The sequence below is a fragment of the Pelodiscus sinensis genome, chromosome 13 (assembly GCF_049634645.1).
Source record: "Pelodiscus sinensis isolate JC-2024 chromosome 13, ASM4963464v1, whole genome shotgun sequence".
In the NCBI taxonomy this organism is placed as follows: domain Eukaryota; kingdom Metazoa; phylum Chordata; order Testudines; family Trionychidae; genus Pelodiscus; species Pelodiscus sinensis.
The window spans coordinates 23,694,852-23,716,179 of NC_134723.1; the positions used below are offsets into that span (position 1 = coordinate 23,694,852).

The 21,328-nt window shown below is 46.0% G+C and overlaps 1 protein-coding gene across 1 annotated transcript in view; it reads left to right on the top strand.

Moving 5' to 3' along the window:
* The first annotated feature begins 15,007 nt into the window (after positions 1 to 15,007).
* The window catches only part of ARHGEF9 (Cdc42 guanine nucleotide exchange factor 9), a 419,582-nt gene continuing 413,261 nt past the window's right edge, over positions 15,008 to 21,328 (top strand). The window contains exon 1 of the mRNA XM_075940846.1: positions 15,008 to 15,294. The gene's annotated coding sequence lies outside the window, so the exon portion shown is untranslated. The remainder of the gene's footprint in view (positions 15,295 to 21,328) is intronic.

Sequence of the window (21,328 nt, forward strand, 5' to 3'; positions counted from 1 at the left end):
ACTTGCTGAGGGATTCGCAGTAGGTAGGGAACTGTGCAGCCTACAAAAACCTTAGTCAGGAGGGAGAGAGACACATGGGTCTCCGCTCAAGAGAGGTGGCAGCTGGGAGCCAGAAGCCTGTGAATGGGGGACCCTTCGTGGCCCACGGAAGTGCAGTTGCATTCCACTGTAAAACAGGGATCTGGGATAATGCACAGCACATCTTTGGTTGAGTACATGACTGGGATTCCAAGTTCAGGAGGTTTTCTCTGTGCTGATTAGGGGTGGTTGTTTGAGTGAATGGCTTTTCTTGCCATCCATTCTTAGCATTCTACAGGAAATACGCTGTTTGGAAATAGAGCTGCAAAAGACAGGTCTAGATCTGACCTGCACCAAAGTTTGGGGGAGTTTTGATCAATCCCTTAACTTCTCAGTAAGTAGCGCTCCCAGCTATACTAGCTGTATGTGCATAATACAAGTTATTGTATTGGGGACTCTCTGGTCCAGCAACATCCATAGTCGGGCATGGCCATGGATGTTGTTGGACCAAAGAGCGCCAGAGGCAGGAAAGGGAGCCAGCCAGGAGAACATGGGAGCTGGGGAGCACCTGGGCCAGGAAGCGGTCGGGGAGCCCAAGTCCTGGCCAAGGAATCCTGACATCAGTGGGGCCAGGTGGTAGCTGGGGATCTCCTGCCCCAGGTGGGTGTCCCCTAGCATCAGATGGGCCAGGCAGCGTGCGGGCAACTGCTGATGTCAGCAGAGCCAGGCGACTGGGGAGCCCCAGCCCTGGCTGGGGAATCCTCAGCTGCAGCAGAGCTGGTGGCAGTGGGCAGCTGACCGGGAACCCTGGGAAACCTCCAGTGGCAGCAGGGTTGGGGTGAGTGGATTGCCCCAGCCAGGGAATCCATGGCATCAGCTGCGGTGGTGGTGGGAGCGGAGCTGCAGTGGACAGACGTCCCCAGCAGAGGAACCCCAGGGAACCCCCTACAGCAGCAGGGCTGGCAGTGGCCATGCAGTCCCAGCCAGGAACTCTGGGGGACCCTGGCAGCAGCTAGCAGGAAGCATGGCAGGGAGTCTCTGGTGGGCCACATCAGTAGGAGCAGCAGCAGGGCTGGGAGCCCCAGGCAGAGGAGCCTGGGAGCCCCAGGCAGAGGAGCCTGGGAGCTGGGCAGCCAGCAGGGGAGCATTGACCTCCTCTGGTCTGGCAGACTCCCTGGTTCAGGACAGCTCAGGTCCTGAGGGTGCTGGAAAAGGGGGGTCCAACCTGTACAGCTATTTAGTTAATGGGAGCCTGGGCTCTCATAATGACCTATAACCCTTAAAATAATCAGCCACCTCTCACTCTTGACTTTGTAAATGAAACATTGTTTTATTTATCGATCAGTGACAGACCATACATTTGCAACTTGCTACCGCTGTCACTGAAACGTTATGCAAAGAGTTCTGTTTGTAAAAGCTGGCATAACCTCAGATTTAATCTGATATGGTATGAATCACTTTTAATCAGTTTTGTAGACAAGTAATATTTTTTTCTATTGGTTTGTTTTGACCAGCAAGTAAAATATCATCAATCACTATTGTCAAAATGAACAAGTCAATTGTGACAATTTTGCAAGGCTGATGCATGCGAATAGCGGGAAGGTGACCAACGTTTTGCAAGTTTCTGGAGGACTGCTGTTTGCATGTTTCCAGCTCAGAGCTACCATGCTAGTTAAAGTAGTGGATATTTGATGATGTCTAATGACTTTTAGAGGATGGTAAATTACCATTTCTTCAGAATGCTCTAGAGGAGAGTTAGTCTATTACCTTTGCACCTCCAGGATGCATCTGCACTGCACCCTAGCTCGAAATAAACTACCCAATTTGAGCTACACAAATTGCATAACTTATATCGAGTGTATTTCAAAATAGAGTGCTATTCCAAAACATCCCTTAATCCTTGCGGAATAAGGTTTACCAGGTCATCGGAATAGCACATGCCTGTTATCTCTAAAGATATTTTGAAATAATGGGCACGTTGTCAAGACTCAGAAAACACTATTTTGGAATAGTGGAAGTATCCCAAAATAGCTCCATAGTGTAGACATACCCCTAGAGACTTAGGATCCAATCCTTTGCTTTGGTCACACATAAAATGAGATTGATGGGTGTCATTCGAATCCCTCTGTGAGCATATTGAAAAACTGCCAACCATAATTTGGCAGTGGGAAGCCTGGGGCAGGAGTAAGAGTTGGAGCATCAGGCAATGTTGGAGAAGCACTGAGGGGTAATGCTTATGCTATGCCTGACTCAAGCATTTCTATTAGTACCTCTCCTGGAGAACTAAATTCCCTGACAAATATGCCCACCAATCTGCAAGTACTTGTGCAACATTCCCCCAATCTTGTTTGCATGCTGAGCCTACCCAGAGGGGACCACTTTAAAATAGCATGATGCAAATGATCAGTGCAATCACATACAAGTGTTTCAACCATCAGACTCTGCCATAACATTTAAGATGAACAAAACCTATCCCTAGGAAGTCAGGCAAATGCTGGCAGTTCTACTACTTAGCCACCAGAGGGCATCAATAATCAATACAGGCTTACAACTCTATTCTGTATCCTCTATTGCTTGCAGGGAGAGGAAGCAGCAGTAATAACAGGCTGTATTCTCAAGGGATCAGGGCAGAAAAAGGGTTTCATTAATTTTTCTCATGAGGAAGATGAGAAAGCGTGAAAGTATTCCTCAATTTAAACAGCTATTTGAGGATCAAAATAAGTGGAGGGTAGAGAATGTGCCAGAGGATGCATGATGAGTCCCCCCCCCTCCCCACCAACACCTTTATGTATCCGGTGATCAAAAGGTCACAGCTGTCCCATCTCTAGGATAGTTTGGGGCAGCTGCCCCAGGTCCTGCACTGGACAGGGTCTATGGGGCCAGGGCAGCCTGGGGGATTATCTGGGGGGCCTGGCATGGGACAGCAGCAGGGGTTGGCTTCCCCATGTCAGGCCCTCCCCCCCCCCCCCCCCCCCAGTAATCCCTGTGTTGCATAGGTATAGGAGGGGGCTTCTGGGAAGTGGTGCTTTGGGGGCAGGAGGGAGTGACACAATGTGGAGCTTGGAAGAAGGGCTAGAGTGGGGGCAGGGCAGGGTGGAGCAGGAGTGGGAAGAGGCAGGGCCTGAGGCAGTGGGTGGATAGTTACCCCAGACCAGCGCTCCCTCCAGGGATGGCCCTGCCCCAGGATGGCTTTCCCAGTCCACTCCCATAGAGTCTGAAAAGGGAGCACTCAGGTCCAGAGCTTCAGCTTGCAAAATGATCCAAGGTTCTGTCAAAGCAGCAGTTTTATTTCTCCAGGCAGTGCACACAGGACAGGTAGTTCAAATCCTCCCCCTGCTGATATTTGCCATCTGAGCATAAGGCAAACCATTTGCTACCCGTGTCAGCTGTAAAACTGGGACAACCTGCATCTCCCTTGCCCAGGGACTATTCAGTGGTTGTCTGCAACACATTTTGAAGACTAAAAGAAAAGTGCCAGCTACTGTGTGAGTTCCCTTATCAGCACCTACACCCAACCCACCGACTACAAAAGGGTTGGGTTTTGCCTACCGAAATACCCCCAGCTGAGTAGCTAATACCCAGAAGGCTCCATCAAGGATCTGAGTGGAGACCTGCGTTATCTGCTGCATTATTTACTGTGTTTAAGGAACTCTCATAAGTTCCAACAGTTCTGTAAGAATGTGATGCGTGAAAACAGAATCATTTGCTATCAGACTAGCACTATTTCCTGAGTGAAGCCCAGCAGCATTTCACTCATTCAGGGTGGGGTTGGTGCCATTGCTATGGTCTTAGTTTTAGTTTTGGAAAGGTTTTTTCCCACTTCAAAATGGGGCTATTTTAATGACTTCTCCAAAGGATACAGAGCCTTGAATTTCAAGCATTTGGAATTTTTCTGGGAATATTTTGGATGACCCTCTTGCCCCATCTATAATTCTCTCCAATGTAAATGACCTCTGGTCACGGTGATTAGCCCAGAGTGGCTTGCTGCTCTCACCTTTTTGCCAAGGAATTTGTACAATTCCCATGTAGCTTGCTGAAACTGTTTGTGTTTCCGTGTCTGGCGCTGACAGAGCTATTTTGCTTTGCATTGTGGAGAGACATTTTTATTCCCCTGACTGCACCTTCGTCCCTGAGGAGCCCTCAGTGGGACTCAGAAGGAGCAGGCTGTTGAAGACGAGGTCAGTGCAGGAGAATGAAACAGAGAAGACCTTTTTCCATAGCTTGAGAGGGGGGATCTGCTAATGTGTTGGGAAACAAGGGAAATATGAAGCCGACTCAGCACACAAATCAATAGCTCTTTCCTAGGGAGTTTGCGCTCATAGGCCCAGGGGAGCTATAGAGAGTTCTAACAAACACAACAGAAAGAGGACAGAGGTTGCAGTCTCCTAGGCACCAGCTTGTTATGTATTTCCTTCTGTTCTGGGTTTTTATAATTTTTTTTCCAAAGATAAATTGGGAATGAGCCTATTTCCTGCAAATCCAAATCCAGGCCCGGGCTGTAGTCATTGCAGGTCCCTGCCATTTAATGGGTAAGTGACATGAAATTAGTTACTGGTCTCTGATGCATTTTCTAGTCCAGTGGTGGGCAATAACCAATCCACAGGCTGGACGTGGTTCACCAGGGTTAGCTCCTGGTGAGCCACTGCCTTTACCCGTGTCTCTGCAGGTACGAGCACTTGCATCTTCTGTCACTAATTGCCCTCTATGCTAGTAGCCACTAACCATTCCCTCCCATTTGGAATTTTGCTGGGAATATTTTGGATGATGCCCTCCTTGTTTATTATTCTCTCCAATGTAAATGACATCTGGATACGGAGATTAGCCCAGAGTGGCTTGCTGTTCTCACCTATATTACAGACCCATCCCCATTGCAGATAGGGCCGCGTTGGGAGTTTCACAGAGAAGATAAGAACAGAACAGCTATGAAGACTGAACTTCCCTTTCACCTCCCATGTCTTGTCCTATCTCCTAATATACCGATGGACAGCCACTGTCTAAGGATGGCTGGTGACATTTGGCCATGCCTGCCAGACAAAGTTGCATCCTCTCCATCCCATTCTCCCTTTGTGCTCAAGACATGTAGCCTTACAGCCCAAAACGGGCTGAGAGGCAGACCCTAGAGCTCTATACAAAGCAACTCTTCTTGGCAGGCCAGAAAGAACTGGCCAGTCCCATACAACGCTATTGTTCTATCCATTGACTTTCACCTAAACTGTCTCCTCAAATGGTAATGAAATACAAAAGTAAATAAGAATATCCGTGGGAGAACTCTGATGGAGCCTAGGCCAGGGAGATGTGGCAAACAATGGTCAAGATTGAGGGTCTGAAGTTGACTTAAAGGGAAGATGACAAAGATAACAGGAACCACACAGCACCTAGATACCATGGATACTGGTGCATAGCTGGGTATGCAGGCTCCTGCATTCATTTAGGAGTGCTAGGCTGTAAGAGAAAAGAGAGAGGAGGCTTGTGCTAGACAGCCCAGGAGACAGAGGGACCAGGTCAGGGAAGGCAGCCAGATTATTTCAAAAGACGTTTTGCTTGGACAAGCAATTTAATCGCATTTGCCAGTGGCTGTAGGGCTCGCCATAGAAGCTGTGCTGAATTGGTCTCCCAGAGGCTACCTCCGGACTGCATCCCTCTGTCGGCAAAGGGATGTAGATTAGGCACTTCGAAAGTGCAAATGAGCCCGGGATTTAAATATCCCGGGCTTAATTTGCATACTCACTTTCGGGCACTGTGCCGATCACACACCCTTTCGAAAGTGAGAGTAAAGTCTAGCCACGGCACTGCTGCCAGTGGGGAGCTTTTTCGGCAGATCCTGTACTCCTGGGGGTGCGTCTAGACTGGCAAGATTTTGCGCAAAAGCAACCGCTTTTGTGCAAAAACTTGCCAGCTGTCTACACTGGCTGCTTGAATTTTCGCAAGAGCACTGACTTTGTAATGTACAAAATCAGTGCTTCTTGCGCAAATACTTTCACGCTCCTGCTCAGGAAAAAGCCCTCTTGCACAAGAATACTTGCCCAAGAGGGCCAGTGTAGACAGGGAAGAACTGTTTTATGCAAAAAAGCCTCGATGGCTAAAATGGCGGAAAAGCACGGAAAAGCATCCGTGCCAATCTAGACGCGCTTTTGTGGAAATACTTTTAACGGAAAAACTTTTCCGTTAAAAGTATTTCTGCAAAATTATGCCAGTCTAGATTCAACCCTGGAGTAACGAAGAGTACAGGATCTGCCAAAAAAGTTCCCCGCTGGCGGCAGAGCCGCGGCTAGACTTTACTTTCACTTTCAAAAGGGCGCGTGATTGGCACAGCGTCCGAACATGAGTATGCAAATGAAGCCTGGGATATTTAAATCCCAGGTTCATTTGCACTTTCAAAGTGCCTAATCTACATCCCTTTGCCGACAGAGGGGTGTAGTTTAGACACACCATGAGTGCTGCTGCTGCATGTGTCACAGGCAGGGGGCTTCCTTGCTGAAACTCGCTCATGTTTTCTCCTGATTCATCTGTGTCTTTAAGGATTCATAAGGCAAGACAAAAATCTCCCTCCTAATGTGATTGCCTCACTTCCAGATCACACAGCCACACTCAGATCTGCTTCCCCAGTGCATAAATCCTGGCTCTCCGGGGGGAGGAGGCGGTGGGAGGTTTAATGGCTGCTTATTACAGTCAGTTATTGCTCTTCTAATGTGCTGTCTGGAAAATACCAAGAGAGAATAGTCCCCCATGGCCCTTGTATGCTGTTTATTAGTACAAATGAATTGTTCCAGAAACTCTGAGTTAAAAAGAAGAGGGTCCAAATGCAGCCTCCTGCACATCAAGGAGACAGATGATGTGGCTGACTCCTGGTTGTGACTATGCTGTTCAGCACAGCAGCAGGGAGATGGTGAGTAGCTGGCATATCTTCTGTGTTAGCTGTAGACATTCAAATAACCAGAGGATTTCATCAGCTGCAGGCAGTCTGGGAGCCTGCCACAGCCTTTTGGACAAGATTTAAAGTGTTGGTCCTTGTTGCCTATGGTGATCACATGGTACATTTTGTGTTCTACGAGGGTCATTTTGTAAGACCTGGGTTATTAGCCCAGTGCCACAGCAAATTTTTATCCTGGATAGCTACACATTTCTCACTTAAATTCTCCTCTAATGAAAGTTCAGCTGGCTACTGGAGTCTCCACTTCCACTCATATCACTGCGTCACCCCAGAAATGGTTGCAATTTGGTTGCAGATGAAGTGAGTCCTACATCTTGTGTGTGAAAGACTCAAATTCTGCCTCACTTACAAACAGGCAAACCTGCTGTATCAGAGGGACTCCTCATGTGTACAGGCAGTTTAACAAGAGCTTCAGGAACCACTGGGCTGAAAGACTCAATCTCAGATTCTTAGCAGCTGCTGGAGAATCAGAGAATGGCACCATCTTGCCAACACGTCGAATCCTTTGGGAGAGGCTGAAATGAGTCACGAAGAACACTGAGACACCCAAAAGCCACACTGAATATCAGCAATTGCTTATGATAAAGCTCCAGGAAGGTTCCTGTAGTCAGGTGTGGGTATCTGAACCAGCTCTGGTACTGAGGCAGCTGTGAACCTGGTCCTAGATGGTACCCCCTTACCTAGTCCTAGAGCATCTCCTGGGCAGCTCAGGTACAAAGGGTAGGGCTTCAAAGACATGAAGTATGGCAAGGTGCCTAATTTGTACTTAAAATTGATGGGAGCAGAGCACCATGCTCCCACTTGGGCCTTTGACACCCCCCACTCCCACCCCAGGCTGAGAACAGCAGCAATGGTTGAAGTTGTTCTGTTTTAGCTCTACAGAAGCATGGAGGAGTGTGACCGTGGGGAGGAAAACCAAGGAAGGAGGCAGAAGAAATGGATGCCTCGTAGCATGGATGCTTTCCCCCTAAAGCAGGTGAGATTGGCTCTGGTAGAAACCAAAAGCACAGACCTGGGATGACCACATGGCACAGATGTGGTTATTTTGGTTCCCACCTCTATATTCCACCTGAGTAAATTTCAATGCTCCCTCTCCCATTGGGGACCTCTTAGTCTTATCTCGAAACCTGTTTTCAGCTTGTAGTTTGAGTGCTTCTTGTGACCTTCTGAGACTTACAGCCAGGTTCCTGTTTTGTTGTTTTCTTTCTGCAATGTGACATTTCATTCTATCATTGTCAACTGTGTTCATGAAGCAGGCCCCCTTGGAGGGCTGGATTCCTCCTGGGTAATATCCAAGTAGAACATAAGCAACAGGAGCAGGTGAACAAAGGATGATCCTGTTTTCCATGATGGGGTTTTAAGGGTCTCTTCTGGAAGCAGCTGGCATCAATCACTGTTGACAAGTGAACGAGGGGGACCAAACAAGCAAGGGTCAAATTCAGACCTGGCCTAAAGAGGCCCACTGATTTAATTGAAATTCCACCTGCTTACATTAGGGCTTGGATTTGGCTCTATATCCAAAGCTAAAATTTTGCCTGAATAGAAAGTTGTCTGAGTTGCCAGCAGCTCTTTGTACAAGTGTCAGACTTCTGGATTTCAGAGCCTTTCTCCAGGCTACCACCTATAACTGCCAAGCTGCCTTCAGCCCACAACAAAGCTCAGAGTCACACTGAGCAGTTCAACAGCCACTGTTGTATTTTCAGCACCATAAGACTATGCTTTTGCCGTGAGTCATTCAGTGATGTTGCATCAAGATGTGACAGCACAATGTTGCATGGCATCTTGGTGCACAATGGGAGGATGCACATGCTGAGCATCTGGGACATTGCATTGTGATGTTTAGACTTGGTCTTTGATTACTTCTTATGCTATTGCTTGGGCTATATAGTGACAACCAAATGTATGATGTGTCCATGATGTCCTGTCCTGAACCAAATCTGACCTGTTATGAGGTAGGACACCTGTGAGGGACAGGTGTCAGGTGACATCGTGTCTTAGGTCTTCCGAAAAGGCCTTTTTCTATCCTGCTTTCACTCAGTCAAAGTTGAAAATAATTGTGCTTGGTCATGCATGAGCAACACACGGATGCAGCAGCTTTAGTGAATGATGGCTCTCTTTGTGAAGCCAATACCATGAATAATCACCGGAAAACAACGTGTTGCATGGATTTGAAGAAGAAATGCCTTTATGCCATCTCACATCATTGTGTGTCAATGCCCCCAGTTTAATGGTGGAGACTTTAAATAGCACCTTGCAAAAATCCCACCACTCTGATTAATTTAAGGTTCATGTCTCTTGTCAATACCCACTCCCTGTTGGATCATTCAGTGTACTGCTGTATTACATTATCAAGCACAAAGCTCTCTCATTATTAAAGAGGGACTCAATGGCTCTGTGCTTTCTGTCAGGGGAAACTCATGTAATAAATATGGGTGCTGACTAGAAAAAGCCCTTGAAGAGAAATTAATTGCCTGAAATGAGTCAAGTTGCATTTTCCTGCAAGACTTTTCTGTTGGCTGCATTGGCTTTTGAGTGGTAACAACTTATGGTGGCAGCAATGAACTTCTACCTCTGATCTCAGGGGATAGAGAATTCAAACTGTGGCGAGGGCATGCTCACTCTAATTCAGACCTGCCCTCTACATGCTGGAGTCCCTTCAGAAGGATGAAAGGCAGGGCTATGTTATGGGCAGCATGTTTGAGATTAAGGAATGCCAAAGGCCAGAAAGCATCAAATATGATTAAAAAGTGATTTAAAAACAGGACTCAGCCAAGGGGATCCTTTGAGGTAAATACAGGGATTTCACTGCTTGCTTTTTATGGTGGGAAAGAAAGCAACAGATGTGGTGTCTATGTTACACAAACCAGACTGAGTAGACACCACAGTGCATGTGAATTATATTTTTGTTCCTCCAGTGGGGCTGAAATAAATTTAGTCCCACTGAAAGGTGCTGGATTGAAAACTCTGGAGACTGAAACCTTCCAGCTCTAAGATAGGCAGTGGCCATGTATGCTTCCCTCAGCGCTTGCTTGGAGGGACCACCTGTAGGGAATGGGTTTAGATGGGCTGCACCCTTTCTAAGTCTGGAAAGAATGTGGCTCATTGTCTTTGCTCTTGCATCTTCTTTGTTCCTCGGATGGTTTGGGCTTTGATTCTGTGTTTCGCAGGCTGAGAGGTAGAGGGGAAGGGGACAAAGTTTTATGCTGCCTTTACGATCTCCAGATTCTGGGCTGCGGTGGCAGTTGAAATGGCCAAACAACCCCTGTTATGGGTTACACAGGTGCCCAGAATCCACAGTAGTCTTGAATATCACTACTACTCCCTCCTCTGCCCTGTATGGCCCCTTCTGCTTCTGGCCATTTTGCTTGGGATTGTATTAGGTGGCATTACAGGGTCACTTCAGTCAGTTTTCAGTACTCCTGCACTGTGGGACTTGACCCCTCGGCCTATTGTCCCCATTGTGTGGCCCGCTATAGGCTGGTGTAGTGGTGTGTGATGGCTGGGGAGCAGGGGCCAGAATCTGCCCGTATTAACGTGATCTTATCTTCAAGGCCATGACATGATTAGCATGATGTGACCCATCCAGAGGCGATGCGTAGGGGCACATGCCCCAGATGCCATGGGCAGGAGGGGCAAGGGCCAGTCACAGCCTGTAGGGCCAAAGCCTCTGGTCATCTGGGAGGATTAGCGGGGTAGGGCAGGTGGCGCTGGCAGGTGGGGTCTGCCACCTCCAGCCTCACTAGCAGTGGCGGAGGAACCAGAGCAATGTGGCCTCAGGTCGCTCTGTTCTCCTGGTGCGTTGCTTGTGGGAGGAGGCAGGACTGCCCTTGCACTCACCGGCAGGAAGCAGACTAACGTGGCTGGGGCTGCAGGGCGAGCTGGGGCCATATTGTTCCACTTCCCCTGCTGCTGCAGAGTGTGTGTGTGTGTGTGTGTGGCATCTGTACTTCCACTAGGCCCTCCGCTAGTCCCCCGGGTTGCGTCGCTAGGCCCTCCGCTAGTCCCCCAGGTTGCGTCGCTAGGCCTTCTGCTAGTCCCCCGGGCTGCATCGCTCAGGTGAGCTGGTTGGAGGAAGAGGTAGGGCGGGGGAGGGAGGGGACAAGAGACAGGAGGAGTGGAGCAAGGGCTGGAAGAGGCAGGCTATGGGGCAGAGTGGGGATTGTTCCAAATCTTCCTTGGGCTGGGTGGGCAGTCAGACATGGCTGGTGTCCCCCCATGTTCTCCTTCACCAGTCACCCATGGACGCATCTTTGCTGCTTCAGGGTGTGTCTACACTGCAATCTAAGCCCCAGACACCCTGGGGGACTAATGGGAAGGGGGCCTGGCACCTGCAACAAGAGTCAGGCCCCCTCCTGCACTTACTGGTAGTGGTGGAGTAAGCGAAGCAAGGCAGCCCCATTGTTTTGCTTCCCCGGCTGCGCCGCTCTGGGGGAAGGGAGAGGACTGCCCTGCACACCCCGCAGGAAGCAGAGTGATGGGTTGGCCAGGGAAGCAAAGCAGTGGGGTCACTTTGCTCCACTTACCCCGCCGCTGCTGGTGAGTGCAGGGGGTAGAGGCTGCTGGTGTTGGGCCAGAGAGTCTCCTGGGCCACTGTGGTTGGGGGAAGAGGTGGGGAGAGGGAGGAGCCCCCTTCCCTGGGCTGAGGGGGGTTTGACAATTGCTGATCAGAGCAGAATGGGTTAATGCTCCCAGGGAGGGCTCTGCAGTCGAAAGCTTATTTAAGGGTTATTCTGCAGAGCCGGCAGTGCATGTAACTGCCAGGATTTGTAGCAGGTACACGGTTACATTTCTAAATGAATTTTTACATCTGTACACTGCACTTACACCCCCAGCGCTGGCTCGTTCTAGCTGACTGGAGCACACCCAGCTTGGGCTAAGGGGAGGGGCTAGGCTGCAGCCCGAGCTCTTAGCCTCCCTTCACCCCTTCAGGGTCCAACTGCCCCAGATGTAGGCTGACCCAAATGTTGACACCACAATTACACAGCCCTTTAACCTGAGTCCCACACGCCCGAGCCAGCTGGCATGATTGAGCCACAGGTTGTTAATTGCAGGGTAGATATAACCACCGTGTCTGCTAAACTAAATGTTCCAGAGGAGCCCAATGCAGCTTCAGTCAACCCCCCATGCACCAATTGCTCTCCCAGAAGTTCTGTCATGGCGGGGAAGGGGGAGATAGGGTGACTGAGGCCCACTTGCTCTATTACATAAGAACGGCCGTACTGGGTCAGACCAAAGCTCCATCTAGCCCAGTAGCTTGTCTACCAACAGTGGCCAGCACCAGGTGCCCCAGAGAGGATGGGCCGAAGACAATGATCAAGTGATTTGTCTCCGGCCATCCCTCTCCAGCCTCTGACAAACAGAGGCCAAGGACACCATTTTATCCCCTGGCTAATAGCCTTTTATGGACCTAACCTCCATGAAATTATCTAGCTTCTCGTTAAACTCTATTATAGTCCTAGCCTTCACAGCCTCCTCTGGCAAGGAGTTCCACAGGTTGACTACACGCTGTGTGAAGAAGAACTTTCTTTTATTAGTTTTAAACCTGCTACCCATTAATTTCATTTGGTGTCCTCTAGTTCTTCTATTTAGGGAACTAATAAATAACTTTTCTTTACCGGCCCTCTCCACACCACTCATGATTTTATATACCTCTATCATATCCCCCCTCAGTCTCCTCTTTTCTAAACTGAAAAGTCCCAGTCGCTTTAACCTCTCCTCATATGGGACCCGTTCCAAACCCCTAATCATTTTAGTTGCCCTTTTCTGAACCCTTTCGAAGGCCAAAATATCTTTTTTGAGGTGAGGAGACCACATCTGTACACAGTATTCAAGATGTGGGCGTACCATAGTTTTATACAGGGGCAGTAAGATATTCTGGGTCTTATTTTCTATCCCTTTCTTAATAATTCCTAGCATCCTATTTGCCTTTTTGACCACCGCTGCACACTGTGTGGAAGTTTTCAGAGAACTGTCCATGATAACTCCAAGATCTCTTTCCTGATTTGTCGTAGCCAAATTAGCCCCCTTCATACTGTACGTATAGTTGGGGTTATTTTTCCCGATGTGCATTACTTTACACTTAGCCACATTAAATTTCATTTGCCATTTTGTTGCCCAATCACTCAGTTTGGTGAGATCTTCTTGGAGTCCCTCACAGTCTGCTTCTGTCTTGACTATCCTAAACAGTTTGGTATCATCTGCAAACTTTACTACCTCACTGCTTACCCCTTTCTCCAGATCATTTATGAATAAATTGAAAAGGATTGGTCCCAGGACTGACCCGTGGGGTACACCACTAGTTACCCCTCTCCAATCTGAAAATTTACCATTTATTCCTACCCTTTGTTTCCTGTCTTTTAACCAGTTCTCAATCCAAGAAAGGACCTTCCCTCTTATCCCATGGCCATGTAATTTACACAAGAGCCTTTGGTGAGGGACCTTGACTATTGAGTTTATCAAAGCATCTGACCCACTTATTGAGCTACACCAAATTATATTTTCTCCAGGTCACTTCTTACCTGGGGCACAGTGGCTGGCTGAGCAGGGTTCCTCCATCTCTTAGTATCCTCTTCAATCAATCTCTTTTATGGCTTTCTGCTCCCAAAGAGGGGGATTCCCATTCCTGTTGCTAGAGCAGCTTTCACAAGGTGATGTAGCTCTGAGCATCACTCTGACTTCTTGGTGCCACCCACACCCTGCCTCACTTCTCCTGATATACCACTGTCCTCTCAAACTGATTCTCCACCAGGAACGTGCTCTGCACCCATGGAGGGGTAGAGCCTCTCTAGCCTAGTATGGCTTGACTCCCAATTCTGGTTTAGGGAGGGCCTGAAGATCCCTTCCCAGGCAGGATATTAAATGTCCACTAACATTTAAATAACCCGACCCTTTTATAAAAACGTGCAATAGAACAAGCGCAGTCTGCTTCTCCAGGGATGTGTCTGTTGAGTTTACTCTCTTATTTTCCTCAAGCTTGGGAAATACACAGTAAAAGTTCTGGACTATTACTGGGTGTTCAGATTACAGGCCTGATGCACTGCAGTGCTTTCACACCAGTTTAACTTCATTGACAAAGCTGGATTAATGCAATGGGGAACCAGGCCCTTGGGCCAAATACCTCAGTCAGCCAGATTTGTGAAAAATGTTCTGCAAACAATCACGGTTGTGTTGATTTAGGGTGCTGGGAACCAAGGGTGTTGGGAGCCAGTGACTGCTGTTTCATGCTTATGCTATTATGCAGACATGGACATAACCTCATTTTAATAGTCTTGATTATATTATATACCATATATTAGGAAGCTGGGATCTTCATAGATTCATAGAATTAAAGAGCTGTTAGGCTTTATTTCCATCCCTCTACTCTCCAGGGCTCTGTTCACAGTCATTGTAAATGATGCAAGAGGCAGGGTTTTACTACTTCCCTTTGGAGATTATTTCACAATTTAACAGATTTCACTCCAAGGACTCTTTCCCTTTTATAACCTGCCTCAATTTTCTTTTGCTCATTTCCATCCCATTTCTCATTATTCTATCCCATCAAACACAATGATGGGTCTTTTATAATAACTTTGAGCTTTGTATACTTTCAGAGGAATCCAGCCCCTCCTGGGTGTTCCACCCTTTCTTGCTGGAATGAATCCTGCTTGTGCATTCATGTGGGAATCTCATGTGATCTTAGAGTTAAGGAGGCAGAATACTTTCAGGTATGAAGAAAACTTTCCCAAGAATTAGCAGGCACTCACATGCCAACCACCTCCAGCATGCCTAAGAAACCTGCCTTTTCTGCTCTAGAGCTTTCCTACTCAGCTGGAACATATGAGGTTACATTAACTTTAACTAGGATTTTTCTGTTTCAGCATCTTTTTTTCTACCCTTTGCAAGCTTAGGAAATAGAAATGATTAACTTTGCCTTGATCTTTTTATTTTTTCCTCCTTGCCCATGTCACAAAGAATTTCAAACTTTCCTCTTTCTTGTCTTGGTATTTCATTTAAAGGGATACTATTGATTAGATTTAGTTCAAGTTGCAGAGGAGAAAGGGGGATTTTACATAAAATAATATGACTCCAAATGTTCACATGGTATTAAAATTAATAATTGAAAAGATATTACTGGATGACTCAAATGTGACCTCACAGTATTGGAAACCCTAGCACAGCAGCACTTTGCAAGTGCAAGGGAATTAGGAGATGAAATTAACTACACACAGGTGAAAACTGACAAATCTGGTTTCATTGGGGGAGAGAACTACAGAGCAAAAAGTGAACAGAAGCAGGTGTTCTGAAGAGGAGAGTGGACTTTTGAACTTATTCCCTTTTAATAATCTAAAGCATGATTACTAACACAGGTAAGAGTTTCTTCAAAATGCATGCTTGTTATTGTCCTGTGCCATACTCTGGATTATTTATGAATTAGACTTTGCATTAGGGATGTGAATGTTTAACCAGTTAAACCAGGTGAGGCTTACTGGTTACAATTAACCACTGGAGGTTGGAACAGCCCCTGCCTGCAACAGGTAGGGGGCTGCTCCAGCTCAGTGGGACCTGCTGTGGGCCGGGGGTGCTCTAACCCCAGCAGCCCTGCTCCACAACATGGGGGTGAGGGGAGAGGGGAAAGGCACTCCAGTCCAGCTGGGCTGGAGATGCCCCCCCCATACACTCATGCCATTTAATTGGCTAACTGGTTAAACATAACATTTAACCAGTTAACTAATAAAATGGGATTTTACTCCTTACTTTGCACTGTATTCGTATTCTTTAGTGAAATATGCTTTGGGTTAGTATGAAAGAGGTTGCATAGATCAAATTCTGTATCAAAGATCGAAAATCTGAATGAGTTTAAGTGTCAGTCAGTGAAATGTACCTATACACACATGCTCACTCGCTATCTTCACCTGGGCTAGATTCTCCCCTCACTATATTTTTTACAATGACAATACAGTTCCACTGGCATCATTGGGGTTGCTTCTACGATGCAATGCTATAATGAGAATGAGCCTCTACAGGCTGGTATTCCTTATTGGATATAGTAATCTGCTCCCAGAACAAAAGTTCGCTTGGCCCTGAGCAGGATGAAGCCCCACATTTGATTTTTTTTACAAATATAAACCAGTGGAAAAGAATCCCTGGAATACTTCTGAGGTTACAATTAACGATAATCATATTATCCACTGCTGTGGAGTCAGCTGAAAACTGTTCTGTGGAATTGCTGGTACTTAGAAGTAGGACGGATGCTTGGTCATCATGTTTGCATTTCAATACCCAGCATGCCTTCCAGTTCCCCATTGTCTCAGAGCAGCGCAGGGTCTGAACAGGGGCAGCAGAGCTGAAAGCAGGTGGATTTGTGGGAATAGCTCCTTTCTGTAAGGTTTCGGAGGTAGCCATGTTAGTCTGTTTCAGGAAAAACAACAAGGAGTGCAGTGGCACCTTAAAAACTAACAATTTTGTTATGGCATAAGCTTTTGTGAGTTGCAACCCACTTCCTCAGATGCATGAAGTGAAAGACAAATGAAACAGATTGTAGGGATGCAGACTTGGGAGTATTACATCACAGCTAATTCAATCAGGGTAGATGTGGATAAGAAGACGAGCATACCTACAGTGGAAAATTCCTTATGGTAATGAGTGAGCCATTCCCAATCCCTATTCAGACCCGTTCTGATTCCCTCAAATTTGCATATGAATTTCAGCTCAGGAGTTTCATGTTGCAGCCTGCTTTTGAAGGTTTTTTTTGCGTGTAGTGTGCTTGTCAGACAGGGACTGTGGAGGGCTCTCCCACAAGTGGTTTGAATGCGGGATTCTTTTGGAACATCCCAGTTATAAAATGCAACTGGCAATGGAGGGTTTTCAAACTGCAGGCACCACGCTGTTATGTAGCATTTTATAGCTGCCTCCTGGGTTAAAAAGGAACACAAGTAAAATCAGTTACTTATTGATCTGGAAGGGAACTGCTTAGGTTTGCAATCAAATGACCTGTCATCAGTCTAATGACCATGGGATTGAGGTAGGTAAATGAAGAAACAGGGTCAGTAAAGGAAGATTTGTGAGAGAGGAATAAAATATCTGGTCCCAATTCAATCGCTCGTATGAACTCCACTGACTATAATGACCAGGGATGGACTGAACCCATGGATTTAAAAAAAAATAGGACTATTGATTCCCTATTACAGGCAGCACATCTTCATTTGTTTCTCACTGAAGTGTTCATTGTGGAGGGAGTCCTTTTAATCACTGCAAGGCTAGGATAGCTGCAGCAGCACAGGAGCCAGCAAACGGATCTGTAAACAGGGGAGTTTGAGTGGGAGTTTGTAAGGGGAGTCTGAATTGTGGGACTTGTTTGGGGTTTGTTTTTGCTGTGGAGGGGGTGTTTTGGTCTGTTTTCGTGTTCACCGGACTAATAGGATTTTGGTGAGAAAGTAGATAAAACACAGAGGCAGTAGTGGCCATGGCCCAAGTAGTAGAGAACACAAGGAGGATGATTGGATGTGACAGCTGTAGTATGTATATGATTCTGGAGGGGGTACCTGAAAGGAGTTTTGTTTGTATGAAGTACCGCCTGATAGAGCTGATGGAAGAAAAGATCCGAGGGCTGGAGATGCAGGTGGAAACTCTGGTCAAGTTTAGAAGGGGGTTTGAGCAGATGATGGAGCAAAGGCATGACGTGGCTGAAGGGGAAAGCTTAGATATGCAGATGGAAGTAGGATCAAGGGCCTCAGAGGGGGGACTGCTGGGCGAAGAAAATGGACAGTGGAAGCATGTGACTCAGAGAACCAGGCAGAGGAAAAGATGGGTCAGTGAAGGAAAAATAGAGCTCAAGAACAGGTATGTGGAGCTGGAGAATGAAGAAGGGGTACAGCAGGTAGATAATGAAGATGGAAGGGTAAGGAAGAAGAGAAGAGTGGCTAGTCCCATAGATAAAGGGGAAGACTTAATGGAGACAACACCAATAATGAGCATTAGGAGGATACAGGATGGGTTAAAGAGGATTACAAAGGAAAATAGGAATGGCAAGGACTTGCAGCCAGAGGAACCAAGAGATAGACCAGAGAATTGCACTGTCACTAGGAAAAGGCAGGTCTATGTGATTGGGGACTCCTTATTGAGAAGAATAGATAGGCCTGTAACCAGAGCTGATCCAGAGAATAGAAGGGTGTGCTGTCTGCCAGGTGCTAAGATACGGGATGTGGAACTGAGTTTGAAGAGGATTATTAAGGGAGCAGGAAGGAATCCATTGATCATCCTTCATGTAGGAACAAATGATACGGCTAGATTCTCGCTGGAACAAATCAAGGGAGACTATGCTAGGCTGGGGAGGACGCTCAAAGAAATTGAGGCTCAGGTGATCTTTAGTGGGATTCTGCCTGTTCCTAGAGAAGGGCAATTAAGATGTGACAGGATTATGATGATCAATAGATGGCTTAGACAGTGGTGCTATAAGGAGGGCTTTGGGATGTATGGTCACTGGGAGGCATTTATGGACAGAGGACTGTTCTCTAGGGATGGACTTCGCCTAAGTAGGGAGGGAAATAGACTTCTAGGTTGGAGGCTGGCTCAACTGATTAAGAGAGCTTTAAACTAGGAATTTGGGGGAGACGGTTGGGAGATGTTCAGGTAATCTCTATGCCGGATTTTAACACTGAGAAGGAGGAAAACGAAGAAAGGATATAGTTGGGGGTAGGAGAATAAACATGAGGAAGGGTAGGGTGGATACTAGTTTAATAGGTCATATTGGAGGTACAACGTCCGTGCCAAATTGGGTAAAGAATGTGAATGAGGCCAAACACCAAAAATTAAGATGTTTGTACACCAATGTGAGGAGCCTAGGTAACAAAAAGGAGGAACTAGAGCTCTTGGTCCAGGAAGTGAAACCAGATATTATAGGAATAACAGAAACATGGTGGAATACTAGGCATGACTGGAGTACAGGTATTGAAGGGTGTGTGCTGTTTAAGAAAGACAGGAATAAGAGTAAAGGTGGTGGAGTCGCATTGTATATCAAAGATGAGGTAGATTGTAAGGAAATAAAAAGTGATGGAATGGAGAAGACAGAGTCTGTTTGGGCAAAAATCACATTGGGAAAGAAAACTATCAGATCCTCCCCTGGGATAGTGCTTGTGGTGTGTTATAGACCACCAGGATCCACTTTGGATATGGATAGAGACCTCTTTAATGTTTTTAATGAAGTAAATACTCATGGAAACTGCGTAATCATGGGAGATTTCAACTTTCCAGATATAGACTGGAGAACAAGTGCTAGTAATAATAATAGGGCTCAGATTTTCCTAGATGTGATAGCTGATGAATTCCTTCATCAAGTAGTTGCTGAACCAACAAGGGGAGATGCTATTTTAGATTTGGTTTTGGTGAGTAGCGAGGACCTCATAGATGAAATGGTTGTAGGGGACAACCTTGGCTCGAGTGTTCATGAGCTAATTCAGTTTGAATTAAATGGAAGGATAAACAAAAATAAATCTGAGACTAGGATTTTTGATTTCAAAAGGGCTAACTTTAATAAATTAAGGAAATTAGTTAGGGAAGTTGATTGAACTAAAGAAATTATGGATCTTGAGGTGGAGGAGGCCTGGAATTATTTTAAATTAAAGTTGCAGAAGCTGTCAGAAGCCTGTATCCCAAGAAAAGGGAAAAAAATTATAGGCAGGTGTGTTAGACCAAGCTGGATGAGCAAGCTTCTCAGAGAGGTGATTAAGAAAAAGCAGAAAGCATATGAGGAGTGGAAAATGGGAGGGATCAGTAAAGAAAGCTACCTTATTAAGGTTAGAGCATGTAGGGACAAAGTGTGAGAGGCTAAAAGTCAGATTGAGTTGGACCTTGCAAAGGGAATTAAAACCAATAGTAAAAGGTTTTATAGCCATATAAATAGGAAAACAACAACAACAACAAAAAAAGAAGTAGGACCGCTAATTACTAAGGATGGAGTGGAGGTTAAGGATAATCTAGGAATGGCCCAATATCTAAACAAATACTTTGCTTCAGTCTTTAATGAGGCTAATGAAGAGTTTAGGGATAATGGTAACATGACAAATGGGACTAAGGATATGGAGGTAGATATTACCATATCTGAGGTAAAAGCCAAACTTGAACGGCTTAATGGGAGTAAATCGGGGGGCCCAGATAATCTTCATCCAAGAATATTAAAGGAACTGGCACCTGAACTTGCAAGTCCATTAGCAAAAATTTTTAATAAATCTCTAAACTCAGAGATTGTACCATTTGACTGGAGAATTGCTAATATAGTTCCTATTTTTAAGAAAGGGAAAAAAAGTGACCCGGGTAACTATAGGCCTGTTAGTTTGACATCTGTAGTATGTAAGATCTTGGAAAAAATTTTGAAGGAGAAAGTAGTTAGAGACATTGAGGCTAATGGCAATTAGGACAAATTACAACATGGTTTTACGAAAGGTAGATTGTGCCAAACCAACCTGATCTCCTTTTTTGAGAAAGTAACAGATTTTTTAGATAAAGGAAATGCAGTGGATCTAATCTACCTCGACTTTAGTAAGGCATTTGATACAGTACCACACGGGGAATTATTGGTTAAATTGGAAAAGATAGGGATTAATATGAAAGTTGAGAGGTGGATAAGCAATTGGTTAAAGGGGAGACTACAGCGGGTCATATTGAAAGGTGAACTGTAAGGTTGGAGGAAGGTTACTAGCAGAGTTCCTCAGGGATCAGTTTTGGGGCCAATTTTATTTAATCTTTTTATCGCTGACCTTGGCACCAAAAGTGGAAGTGTCCTGATAAAATTTGCGGATGACACAAAGTTGGGAGCTATTGCCAATTCAGAAAAGGATCAGGATATCATACAGGAAGATCTGGATGATCTTGTAAATTGGAGTGATAGCAATAGGATGAAATTTAATAGTGAGAAGTGTAAGGTTATGCATTTAGGGATTAATAACAAGAATTTTAGTTATAAGCTGGGGACACATCAGTTGGAAGTAACAGAGGAGGAGAAGGACTTCGGAGTTCTGGTTGATTATAGGATGACTATGAGCTGCCATTGTGACATGGCCGTGAAAAAGGCTAATATGGTCTTGGGATGTATTAGGCGAGGTATTTCCAGTAGGAATAACGAGGTGTTAGTGCCATTATACAAGGCATTGGTGAGACCCCATTTGGAATACTGTGTGCAGTTCTGGTCTCCCATGTTTAAGAAGGATGAATTCAAACTGGAACAGGTACAAAGAAGGGCCACTAGGATGATCCGAGGAATGGAAAACCTGCCTTATGAAAGGAGACTTAAGGAGCTTGGCTTGTTTACCTTAACCAAAAGAAGGCTGAGGGGGGACATGATTGCACTCTTTGAATATAGTAGGGTATATCTACACTACAAAGTTAATTTGAACTAACAGACGTTAG